This window comes from Lithobates pipiens, unplaced genomic scaffold (genome assembly GCF_037356315.1).
Source record: "Lithobates pipiens isolate NorthernLeopardFrog02 unplaced genomic scaffold, aLitPip1_a1.2 Scaffold_28, whole genome shotgun sequence".
NCBI lineage: Eukaryota > Metazoa > Chordata > Amphibia > Anura > Ranidae > Lithobates > Lithobates pipiens.
Window position 1 is genome coordinate 65,723,231 of NW_027507789.1, and position 13,833 is coordinate 65,737,063.

Below are 13,833 nucleotides of genomic sequence, written 5' to 3' on the forward strand. Positions count from 1 at the left end.
ATTTGCAGTCTTGTGCAGTTTGCGTTCTTGTGCTGTTAATGTTCTCGTGCCATTCATGTTCTTGCAAAAAAAAAAAAAAAAGGCTGGCAGCGAGGACTACACGGCTCCGTTGTCTCCTTCTCTTGTCTCAGAGAGCGGCAGCCAAAGGTCCTTCAGAGCATGGACCATTCCCAGGCTAACAGCCGAGTTAAGGCGCAGGGGTGTACCCTTTCCAGCTACAGCCAGAAAGGCCGAGCTTTTCGGGCTCCTCTTTCCTCCCCCAGCCGCGGTGGAGGATAGCACCCAGCAGGCCTCCCTGGGCTCTATCGCTGCTTCCATCACGCAGCTTCACACCCTGGTGTCATCTCTGACAACCTCAATATCAGAGGTTCAGGGTCGGGTGGCCCTCCTCGAGACCCGCCCATCCGTTTCTCCTCCAGCACCAGCATCCCAGGCAGTGGATAACATTATCGCAGATACCCCTGGGCGTACACCAGTAGTGTACCCTTCTCATTTGATATCAGCCAACATCAGGAAGGACATCCTAGAAGGCAAGGACGTCAATCTGGCTTCCCTTCTTATCTCCATTCATGAGCTGGCAGAAAACAAAGCTTACACTTGGGGGGACGTGTCGGTGGTCTTCAAAGCCAAAGACCCCAGGCTGGACAGGAAGCTTTCTGTCACCGAGTTCACCTTGGCCTTCGGCATGTTGAGGGACATCATCTGCTCGGCCTCCCCCGGCAGGAGGGAGGAACTGGATCGTTACCTCCACGTGGTAGTTGACCTGGGTTATAAATACGGCGGTTTTTCATTTTATGACTATCACCGCTCCTTCTCAGCTAAGGCGGCCGCCAGGCTCTCCCAAATTCAGATGCCTACTGACTGGAGTGCCATGGACACCGAGCTGTTCTGCCGACACTTCGCGGGGCTGCGGTCTCCCCTCTGTGCGATTTGCCAGTCGGCTACTCACACCGCGACTTGGTGTGCCAGCTCAGGGGCAGCCCCACCCTTAGACGGTCCGTCGACCTCAGGTACTGCCCAGGGCCCACCGACGCCGGTACGCCTGCCGCAGACAGATAAACTGGGGCGCCCGGTCAAGACCATGGGAGGTGCAGCCATCTGCAACAACTATAACAGCGGGTCGTGCAATTTCAGTCAGTGCAGGCTGCTCCACGTATGCACGCGGTGTCATAGAGCTCATCCCAGGCTTATGTGCGAGGTCAAGCAGGCTAAAAAATCTTGACTAAGCCGGGTCGACGTTTCGTGGCTCAGTGTCTACCTCGCCAATCATCCCACCCCCTCACTTGCTGCCTACCTAGTTCAGGGCTTCACTCAGGGCTTTCATACGGGATTTGTCTCTCTCCCTCACCTCACATACGAGTGCCAGAACCTGCGGTCAGCAGCCACGGATGTACAAGCCATTGACCAGTTATTACAGGCAGAGCTAGACCGGGACTTCATCATAGGCCCTTTCACAAAGCCCCCATTTAACACCTGGCGAGTCAGCCCTATTGGGCTTGTCAAGGGCAAGTTCTCCAATAAACTCAGGTTGGTCTACGATTTGTCAGCGCCTCTTTCTTCCTCTGTCCCCAGTCTTAATTCCCTTATCCCCTCTGAGGAGTTCTCCCTTAAATACGCATCTGTAGACATGGCCATCCAGGCCATTCTCAAGTCAGGCACAGGAACATGGCTCTCCAAGGCCGACATCTCAGACGCCTTCAAGCTCCTTCCTATCCATCCATCTCTCTGGTGCTGGCATGGCATCAAGTGGAGGGAGCTCTACTATTTTGCCACTAAGCTAAACCTTCGGGTCCAAGAGTAGCCCCTGGCTCTTCGACTCATTTGCGCAGACTCTCGCATGGATCTTGCTGCACGTAGCCCAGTGCCAGGGAGTCATGCACTATTTGGATGACTTCCTGCTGATCGAGTCACCTGGCCCCCCTCCAGGGGATCTGGATAAACTAAGGGTGGTCTTCAATAACCTTAACGTCCCCATTGCCGAGCACAAGGTGGAGGGTCCAGCGCAGGCAATCACCTTTCTCGGGGTCAGCTTAGACACCAGCACTATGCAGGCCAGCCTCCCCCCGGATAAACTAAGCCGCATCAGGACGGTCCTGAGGGACTTCACCCGCGCCAGAACTTGCACCAAGAGACAGCTACAGTCCCTTCTCGGTACGCTTAATTTTGCCATGCGCATCATCCCTCAAGGTCGCGCATTCGTATCACGCCTGTTAGTCCTACTGTCCCATTCACAAGACCCGGACCATGTCCTCAGCCTGGACCCCGCAGCTATAGCAGATCTTGCCATGCGGGAGGAATTCCTAACGTCCTGGAACGGCGTGTCCCTGTTCATCCCCTCCGTGTCCTCCTTTTCACCTCAGGTGGTGACCGACGCAGCGGCCTCCACGGGCTTTGCGGCAATTTTTGGCCACCTCTGGCTCGCAGCCCTCTGGCCTCCTCAGATACTGGCAATTCCGGGCTTCACCGAGACGTCCTCCCTGTCTGAGTCGTACCCCATCGTAGCGGCTGCCCACACATGGGGCCGCAGTTGGTCGGGTCAAACAGTGACCTTTTCAATGGACAATCTGGCCACTGCGGAAATCATTAACAAAGGCAGGTCTAAGTCTCTAGAAATGATGTCCTTCCTGCGGCGACTGGTCCAGCTCTCGTTATTATTTCAATTCAACGTTCATTGTGCCTTTATCCCCGGTAAATTCAATCGGGCAGCGGACGCCCTCTCCCGCTTTAACTTAGTTTCCTTTTTGATCAGGTACCCGGAGCCGGACCAACATCAGCAGCTATCCCGGACTGGTCTCAACTGACCCTGGATTAACCCCACACCTAGTAGCCGCAACTCAACTCATCGACCTCTCCCTCGCAGACAATACCCGCAAGGCCTATCAGACAGCCTGGAGGGCCTTTAACCGCTTCTTAACATTTCACTCCACAGAGACCTCCCGGGTCAAGCAAGTCCTGGCCTTCATTGCCTATTGCCACTCGGAGTTGGCGTTGTCCTTTAACACGATCCGGTTATACCTGGCCGGGGTACAACATTTCACGTCCCTCCAGGACCCTGCCGAACCCTCCTTGTTCACTTTCCACGCCATTCGGGCTGTCATGCGCGGCATCCAGAAACGCCAGCCCACGGCCTCCACCAAACGCCTGCCTATCACAGGAGACGTTTTCAGGAACATGTCTGATATTCTGGCCACTTCACCTTTCGGTCTCCACATTAGCATCATTATACAAGCAGCCATACACCTGGCCTTCTACGGCTTCTTACGGCCAGGCGAGTTTACCTCCAGTAGCCCCTCAGCTCGCATGCTGTGCAAGCACCACCTGGTCAGGCACGGAGACCATTACATCCTACACATAGCAGTCTCCAAGACGCAGCAGCTTGGCCCAGGTACGGACATACATTTTTATAAAACCAATAACCGCTGGTGCCCGGTCGCCATTCTCACCCGCTTGTTAACCCTTCTGGCCGATCAACCAGGAACTGGCCCACTTCTGCCATTTCACGGTAAACCACTGAATGCAGCCCAGTTCATGGAGCATGTCAGGATACTCCTGGGCATCCTTCACCTCAATCCGGCTCACTACTCCGGACATTCATTTCGTATCGGAGCTGCTTCGACTGCCTCCCGCCAAGGGGTCCCGGTCCATGTCATCAAGAAATTGGGTAGATGGAAGTCCACCTGTTTTGCCCGTTACATACCCAATCCGCAAGTAGAGATGGCCCAGGCCTTTGTCAAGCTCACCCAGTAACAAACTCGAATCAATAAAGTGCAATCCCTACCTGTATGTTTTTTCCCCTTATTTTGGTATACCCTACGTTAGGCCAGGGCACACTTTCAGGTCCATTTCAAGTAAGCGAGTTTATGTTAGCCTTGTTTGTCATCCTTATCCGTATCGGTCAGAGGGCTCTGGGCCATAAATAGAAAGGCCAGTATGGTGGCCTGGAATTATGGGTGGAGCCCGGTGGAGTATATAACCAGCCCGTTCGCCTAGCTCCCTCGTCGGTTCCGGTGCGCGATACCCACCCACCCATCCCCTTTCAGGGCATTTCTCAAGCATTATACTCCTCGGGAGAGTACTCATTTCACTCCATTTCATTTTCATTTCATTTATTACTCATTTCTCTATCTAGGGTATGCCCCCTTATTTTGGTATACCCTACGTTAGGCCAGGGCACACTTTCAGGTCCATTTCAAGTAAGCGAGTTTATGTTAGCCTTGTTTGTCATCCTTATCCGTATCGGTCAGAGGGCTCTGGGCCATAAATATATATTTCTCCAGGCTCCCAGATTAGGGCATGTATTCCACAAATGATAGTATGCATTGTGTCCTGTGCATTATGAAAAAAATGGTAGGGGAGGAGGGGGGAGCTGGGTATGACGGGGGAAGGGAGGGGGTCAGAAGGGGAGGGGGGAGAGGGTGTTGAGGAGAAAAAAGGGGGAAGAGGGCATATGGTATGGGGGGAGAGAAGGGGAAAAGGGGAGGGGATAGGAGGAAAGGGGGTGAGGAAAGAGAGCTTAGTGGGAAATTCTCCTCTCCTTTCCCTTCCCTCCCCTATTATCTCCTCCCCTTTCTTTCCCCCTTGTCTCTCCCTATAACCCCCCGACCCCCCTTCCTCCCTCCCTCCCTCAAAACATAACAAAGACACTTTCTAGCTTCTGTGGAGGGCATGACGATGTCTCTGCTTGGCTCCACCCTACGCATTTCTTCCAAAAAGTACATCTCCCAAAAGCTGTTTTTTCCGACTGAAAGTTGTCTGGACAATGTCTGAAGCCATTCAGCTGCCTTCACTGTTGGCGTATTCCGAAGACAGCAGCCATCAGCAGGAGCTTTGTCCATCCATGCTGTTTTGTGTGGATCGGGGAATCTATGGATTTTAGTGGGCTGAATGAGAGAAACCTTTACGTGTTTGGCCAGTTTAAACCAAAACTAAACCCATCAATTTAACTGCTTCTCAAAACAGTTACATTCAAGATGTGCTGTGAATGATAACTGTCCCAGTTGCTTGTGCTCTTACAAAACTGTCATGTCATCAAATGGCTGGTGTCATAAATGATCACACGTACAGCATCATGGCGACTACAGAGCAAACAGAGGCTAAGTTGGCAGCTTACTTGGCTGTAAAGGACAGGAAGGTTTAGTTCCGCTTTAACTAACTTGGAACAAGTACAGAAATAAGGAAGTCTGACTTTGACCATCTTGTACCATGTCTATGACTTATGCCGCGTACACACGGGCGGACTGTATGGCGTACTTAGTCCGTCGAAACACATTTCAGCGGACAGTCCGCTCGTGTGTGGGCTTCAGCGGACTTTTTCAGCGTGCAGTCCGGCGTACTAAGTATTTCGGATTTTTCGAAATTCTGTCCGTCGTACTTTGGTTTCAGCGGACAATCCGCTCGTCGGTATGCTAGTTCGACGGACTAAGAATGGCGCATGCCCAGAAAGGATTTACATGGCGGAAGGGTGCTTTGCTGTGTATTGGACTTCCTATTTCTAGTCCCGTCGTACGTGCTGTACACGTCATCGCGCAAGCTTTCGACGGACTGTTTGGGTATCCGTGTGTGGTCAAGTCCGTTCAGTGGAAAGTATGACGGACTGTCCGTCGGATTGTATGACGGACTAAGTACGCCATACAGTCCGCTCGTGTGTACGCGGCATTAGAATGTCATTATCTTGGACACAGTTGTTTCTACAGTACTTATAAAAAAAAGGCTTGTTAAATTGATTTAAAAATGTAAAAAAAGACAAATAGCTGACTTAGGAGGTATTAAAGTGATTGTAAACCCTTACAAACCACTTTGACCTACAGGTAAGCCTATATTAAGGCTTACCTGTAGGTCCAAGAAATATCTCCTAAACCTATACGGTTTAGGAGATATTTACAAAAGCATGCCACTGCTAACGGCGATATGCCGTTAGTGGCGGCTCCCGTGCGCATGTGCGAAGTGACGTCATCGCTGCTCCGGAGCAGCAATATCCAGAAAGAGATGGACGCTCCGTGCTACAGGGGACAGCGGTGACATCGCTGGCTCCTATGTCAGATAAGTGACACATAATGGGCTACTATGCAATGCATAGTAGCCCATTATGCTTTACCTTTGCAGGGAGACAAAGAGGAAGTAAACCCATCAGGGTTTACTTCCTCTTTAAGGTATATATTTGCTAGGAGAAATACAAGTGCTTATTACTGATATATTTCTGAAAATACTATGGTTGGCTATGGTGCAAATCCTTTGACTTCAATACTGAGTTACTGACTTGAAAAAGTAGCCAGTAAAGTCAAAGTAAAGCTGCCATATACTGATCAAATTTAGGCCAGTCCAGCAGGTTGTGGGCTCCACTGCTCTCAAGGGACTTGGAAAATATTCTTGGTAATCAAAGTTTGCTGAGCCAGGTGGTGCCAACAAGGCCATCCATGGTTTGAATTTTGGCCAATTCAGTAGAAAGCAGCCAAAATTTATACCATGTATGGCTAGCATAAGAAGGCACTGAAGTCATTAGAACAGCCAAACAACTAGCATTTTCCAAAGGGACAGGTCAAAAATGGAAGCATCTGGCCTCTCAGAGCAGGATTCCTTTAGCTGTGCCATTTGGTACAGGTTACTTTTCAAAGGTGCTTCCCACTTTATTTATTTGTTTAAAAAAAAGTGTATCCTAGAGGATCATGGAGGAAAAGTGTCCCACTGGAGGATTTCCCCTCACTTCCTGACACAACAGGAAATTAGAGATTTCTCTAAAATATGGCCAGCTTTGCCATTGAAAGCTGACCATACATGGAGTGAATTTCTGCTGGTTTCTGATCAAATGACCAAAATTTGTTTCATGGATGGCCCTGTCAGCTGCCCCCAGCCTGACATTCCTCATTTGAACATTTTGATTCAGGTAGAAATTGTTGGCTGAACAGCGTCCAGATCCAGTCAAATGCAGGCACTGTTTGGGTATTTTGACTGGTTGGGCCACTGTCAAAATACATTAACCGCCTGAGTATTGTGCATAGAGGAATCTTTCATCCATATGTGTATGGCCAACAGTGGACAGTGGTCACTGCAACAGTTATGCGCATTTGAAGATTTCCACTGTGTTGGTAACAAACAGGACCGCTGATAAGGCAGTACAACTGGCCCTCCTGAACTGGGCCCAGGCCTCATCAGTTCAAAAGGGGGGCCTGGGCCTTATTGTTGACACTTTTGTCTCTTGTGCAGTGCTGCCGGCTTTTACTTTTTTTTTCTTCTTCTGGCTGCACTGCAGGAGGATCGGTTCTAGTATCTGCGCCACCCTTCCCACTACTGTCTGGTACCCCTGTGGGCCCCTTTCCCCTGCAGCGCTGACTTTTTCCCTCCTAGCCTCTCCCACTGGCAGCTGCTGAGGGCATGCAGGCTAGTTATTTCAGGAAGGTGCGCAGGGTGGGCTCACCATCCTGAATGAACACATCATCCTAAATGAACACAGTGAGCGATCGGTACTCATTGAGGGAGTGCAGATATTGTCTCTGTGCCGTTATTCATTTTAGGTCGGGGGGGGGGGGGGTATAATTCCTGCCATGGCAGCTGCAAAGCATTGCATTGTGGGCATTGCATTTTAGCAAATTTGATCATTTTGGAGGAGGGGGCCCTGTCAGGTAGGCTGTACAAGGTGGGGCCCCGTGATTTCTAGCAGAAGCTCTGGTGACAAATGCAATTTTGGGTTGTATCTCGCTTTCCATTCCAGTGAAAGTTATCACCAACAGAAGTAGAATCTCTCGTAGTGGAGACACAGACAGCAATAAAACCTGAAAGGGGTTCTAACCCTTCACTGTTCTTTTCAAAACCCAAAAAAAGAAGAAAAAAATGGCTTTAGCCAAATTATTATTGTGAATGTGAATCAATCAGAGATTCCTTTCATTTAGAGTGATCCCTAAAACATTTGGCTATGACCACCCTTCATATGTACATAGCGTATTCCAGCCCACTCTAGCTTATGTAGACAAAATTCCTCTGTCAAGAGGTCAATACATGCACAGTACAATTGTCTTTAAAATGAATAAACCATTATCACTTTAAAAAGAGGATTTATTCCTTAAACATTTGTCATTGCATCATCCGCCAGGGTGCACCAAATTAAAGAAAAAAAAATAAAGATGGTTTAAACTCCCATTGTGGTGTAATGTGGGAATGGCCTGGACATTAGAAACGTCAAGATGTATAATATGTATGTTTTTATCTCATATGGGAAAAGACAGGCCAACAAAAGGATTAAAGAAGGGCCATTGTAAGGTATCGTCTAGCAAACGTCTGATTTGCTCTACATAGCTGTTACAGTGGGCTTCTACGCTCCTCAATGGGGTTCCTCCTTCCCCTTCAATGCACTCCCAGGGGTTCCTCTCCTACACAAAAAATTGCCCCTGTATGTGTGTGTCAGCTCCCTCACTCACGACACACAATGCCCTGCCTTTTACTTGCTAATTATGCTAAATATTTAAAATCAACAAGCAGAATAAACAGTTTGGCTAATCTGTCCCTGTTTGAGAATGCAAATCTGCTCTTTTGTCTTGCTAGGCTGTCTGCGGAAAAGGCTCCATCTATGTCTCCCTGTAAAAAGGATCATTTTCCCTCTCTGCCTCACTCTTTCCCTCTCTCCGGTCATCCTTTCACTAGGCAGGGCCTCTGCTAAATACTGGACTGAAAAAAAGTTGAGGATCTTGCACATCAAAACACTATGACATTTTTTTTCGTACCTATAGACATTGGATACAATTTTCTAAGGACAAGAAAATAGGACATTTAAAATTGGCCATACACTAGCTGAACTTCATTTGAAAACTTTTGTTTTTGGAGTGTTTGTTCAATTTTATAATGGTTAGTGGGATCAAAACAATGATCATTTTCAGGAGCAGGGATGAGAAAATTGGAAGGAATAGGATGAAAGTTTTTTTTTTTATGAATGACATTTTGACTGTGAACGTGGATTGTGTTCGGAGTACAATACATCTGGGATTCCATTCAAGTAGCAGGTCTGGATGATATTTTATAAAACCAAGGACCCTGTATTCAGCATGTAGCACCCTCTAGGCTGCTAGAAGTATGTATATAGGTTTTTGGCAGAGTAGGTAAATTTAGGCAGGTCTGGCTGGCAGCCAGCCCTGTTTGTTTTGATCTGGGCTGGGAGTGGCTCAGGGTAGTGCTGGGTGACTCACAGGTAGCATCACCAGGACCTCCTACTTCTTTCCAGAACATTCTGGTGTTTTCTGGAAAGAGAGGTGGAGCTGCCTGGGGTATTCTGACCAATCCCCAATCGGGATTGGCAGGGGGCAGGTCTCCTTAAATACCCAGGGTCAGCTCAGCAGAGGGAGGAGTTGTTCGGGTGGGAGTTGGAGATGGAATGCTAGGCTGTCGGTGAAGGAGAATTTTCAGTTCTCATCCCCCCACATTCCCCTGTAGCTGTCATTTTCAGGTGCTGCAGGGGTTAATATGAGCCACTAGACCAATCATAAGCACTCATCAGGAGTGCCAACCATGCCTGTCCTTTCCACTCCCCTCCTCCATTCATAAAAGCTGTAGTATAACTTCCATGAATGAAAATCACGCTATAAATCAACAGGGCAGACCTTTCATTCATCCTTCCTCTGTTCATAAAGGCCCTTTCATTCAGTTGACTCAATGATGGCTAAAAAGATGGTCAGATTAATGATTTTCAGAACTTCCATATGATCCTTCTGGTATACAGCCAGCTTATGGTGATTACAATATAAATGGCTAGTTGAAGGGCAACATTTCCTACAATCTGTCTTCTCTGTAAACATTCTGACCATTAATGCCCATTTTAAGTCCTCCATAAACATACAAAGGCAGTTGGATGTGCATGCCCTGAGGAAGGGGGTCCATTAACTGGAAAGTTCTGCCCTAAGAATGGAGGGAAGATGAGCAGCACTGACAGAACCTGTTGCCACCAGCTAGCTCAGATGGAGAAGGGCAGGTTTTCTGTCCTATGTACCTGTCCTCACCAACATAGTCTGACTTCAGGTCAGGTTTTCTAATCTGTCTTCCCATAACTTCTTGCAAATTTGCCAGCCAGGTGAGTTCAAGGGCTCCCCACAGATGCTGGAAAATGTTTGATTGAATCAGGCACTGTTCCCAAGTTTATGAGTACCTTTATTCATAACCATTTCTAGGGCTTGCATAGAGAAGTGTTGTTTTTTTAACGCTGCCTTATGCATTAGAAAGCAGTGCTGCTCATACTGCATTTGAAGACAAAAATCGGCAAAAGGTTGCCTTGGTTTTTCTGCAAAGCAAATGCATCTCAACAGGACCTGGACTACGTCCAAAAAAATACACCGAGAGGCAGGTCTTACTAAAGCTGGCCATACACATTTCTTTCAGTCAGCCTACAGGCTGGAAAAATAAATCTAATGCCGCGTACACATGATTGGAATTTTGGTCAGAAAAAGCTCTGATAGTTTTCCAGACGGAATTCCAATGAGATTTCGCTCAAGCTGTCTTGCATACACGCGGTCACACTAAAAATTCCGACCGTCAAGAACGCGGTGATGTACAACACGTACAACGGGACTAGAAAAAGGAAGTTCAATACCCAGTGCGCCATCCTTTGGGCTCCTTCTGCTAATCTTCTGTTAGTCAAAGTTTGTGAGAGACGATTTGCGCTTTTCAGACTCGTGCTTATTCCGATTGTTTTACTGCTGTTCAGTTTGTGCTTGTGGGTTTGTATCTGTTTTTCAGTGTGTTCGTGTCCGCTCGTTTCTGATTTGCAGCTCGCTCTTCACAGGCCTTGCTGTTCCTCAGTGCGTTTGTTTAGTTCGTTCTGACCAGCCAACCATTTTGAAGCCATGTTGCAGTTATGTACTCATTGTAGAGCTTGGTGTTGGGGTTCTTACTTTGACCCAAGCCCAGTCCATGAACAGGGCGAGGAGGAGTTCATGGACCAAGAATTGGTTACTCCAACGTGACCAATTCTCTCATATGCCTCTGCTGCGTTAGATCCAGGAGAAAAACCCTGATGATTTCAGGAATTTCCTCTGGATGACAGACCCCATTTTTCACAGTTTGTTGGCTTTGCTCGACCCTTATATTAGCAGGCAGGACACCTGCATGCGGCAAGCCATCACTCCAGAGCAGAGGCTAGTCGCCACCTTGTGGGACTTGGCTACTAGGAGAAGTCTACAGGACCTCAAGTTCTCTACAGGCACCCCCCCCCCCAGGCTCTGGGATCATTATTCCGGAGACCTGTTCTGCTATTATTCAGGTCCTGCAGAAGGACTATATTAGGGTAAGTTTTAGCCTTTAACATCACATTCTATGTATTTAATGTTTGCTAATGTTTTTTATTTATTTCATCATTCCATAATTACCCTGATTGTAATATGCTGTGAATGTCCTCTTTGTCCTCATGCATGCTTGAATCTTTTAATGCTCCTTTTTTGGCCTACATGCATATTTGCCTTCACTAACCTCCCCAGCATGCTATCCTGGGCCCATACACACCTAGCCTAGTCACTTAACAATGTATTTTGTCAGCTCCATTATAGTGCTTTACCCTAAACACCCCCTATAATGTTATTGTTGCCCTTAAATTCATGCAGAGTGTCAGAGGCTTTTTTTGGGCTCACAAACTCATTTAGAACCCCCCCCCCCTCTAAAATTTGGACAATGGGCCATCAGAGGGGGTGAGGAATCTGATAAGTGGATCTTATTTTTTTGTCTTTAAATACGCATTAAAATCAATGTTATACTGATGTTGGCGAAGAATGTTTGTGTCTAATCTGCTTGCAATGTTTCTGTGCAAAGTTACAAATGTATTTTTTTGCTATTTTGACTCCACAGTTCCTTCAACACTGCAGGAATGGCAGACTGTGGCATCCCCCTTTGCCCATTGTTAGGACTTTCCAAACTGCGGAGGGGCAATAGATGGGAAGCAGGTCCACATCGTCCCAACACCCCATTCGGGGTCATACTATTTTAACTATAAGGAGTTTCATAGTATCGTGTTGATGGTGGTGGTGTTGTCAACATATGAGTTTCTCTATGTGGACGTGGGGGAGAATGGCCAGATGTCGGATGGTGGAGTCTTTGGCCAGACCGAGGTCTATGGGTGTCTCCAGAGCGGTGGCTTGGGATTGCCACCTGCGGAAGAGAATGTCGAAGGACTTCCGTTTGTTTTTATTGCTGATGAAGCATTTGGTCTGGGCAATCACGTGATGAGGCCATTCCCCCAGAGGACCCTCACCCCAGAGAAGAGGGTTTTTAATTACCGGCTGGCCAGAGCCCGAAGAGTCGTGGAGAATACCTTTGGGATAATGGCCAGCTGGTTCCACCTATTTATATTGGCAATCAACCTGGCGGAGTACAAACTGAACCACATTGTTTTATGCTGCTGCATCCTGCACAACTGTTTAAAAAGAAATGCTCCAAATGATATAGCCTCAGTTGGGCATGAGGCCGGACTTTGGGAACCAACACTGACGGCCCTGGAAGTTGTCCATTCTGGCTTGCCCCTCCCCCCCCACCCAAAGCACCAGTGAAGTGAGTAAAAAGTATGTGGAATATTTTATGGGTAGGGGGGCCATTGCTATGCCAGCTAATTTGTAATTTTTTTTTAATAAAAAAAAATGAATCTGATAAAATCTTCATTTGGATTTACTGCTTGTGTTTTTTTAATCTATCTCCTAGGTTCTCCTAGTGCACTTGTAGTGCCAAGTGGTTTTCACATTATTTAAATAACGACCATTGTCACTGTAAACACCAAAGTAATACAAAAAGAGTTATTGTACATTGAAAGAAGAAGCCACACATAGTTGAGTAGAAAGCCTTTTACTCCGTGCACATTCACATGTGCGTTTTATAAAACATTTGGCGGTAAAAAAAAAACATTTTTTTCAAAGTTTTACCTTGAATTTTTTTGAAAAATATAGAAACAGGCATGTTTCCAAACATAAGATGCACAACTCTGGAACTTCCAAAGTTCAACATTGCAAAAAAGAAGGCGATATCAGACATTTTAGAGTGTGAAAAAGGTCTTGATCTTGCCTTCATCAGATGGGGTGAAGTCACCCCTGTAAAAGCCAAATTTAGAAGATGCACACAAATTGTGAGTCAAAATTATGATTTCCTTTCTGATTCCATACTTAATGTCAACATCCGCTATCTCCCATCATGGGGGATCAATGGACGTGTTTTGGAGGTGCAACCACTGCCTCTTACTTACTAGAGTTGGGAGGAAGGGGTTGCACCCACAAAACCCGTACATTGAAATCCCATGATGGCAGATAGCACATGTTGACACACTGTGTGCATCTTCCAAATTTGGCTTTTAAACTGTATTAAAACTTTTTAGAAAAAAAACAAAACAGGAATCTTTTTAGGATTTAGATTCTCCCTAGTACATCAGTCATGTTCTTCAGTCTTTGTTCAATCTCCTTGGTTTTTTCTTCAATAAGGTCCAGATCCCGACTACAAGACATGATTTCCTGGATAAGCCGCTGTGCACTGTCACTGGTGAAATGACTGGATTTTGGTACCACAACCTGAACATCACCTAAAATAAAAATACACACCATGTATTAAAAATATACAGGCAAACATCTATTACCTGAATCTGTGGTGTCTGACACTGACCTGTTGTGGTGCCAAATTCCAGCACTTCTTCCACCTCTCCTTCCTCCACATCCAGAGGTACCACAAAACTCTGCTCCCCTTCTTGAGGAGGTGGGGGGTTGATGTTGTCTTCCGATGGAGCAAGTATTTTCTCCCCTATGAGAATGAAACAAAACGTATACTTAGCACATAGATATTTGTGGCCAGAAATATGAATGTGAAACATTGCTTGGAAGTGGTGTACAATTGTCT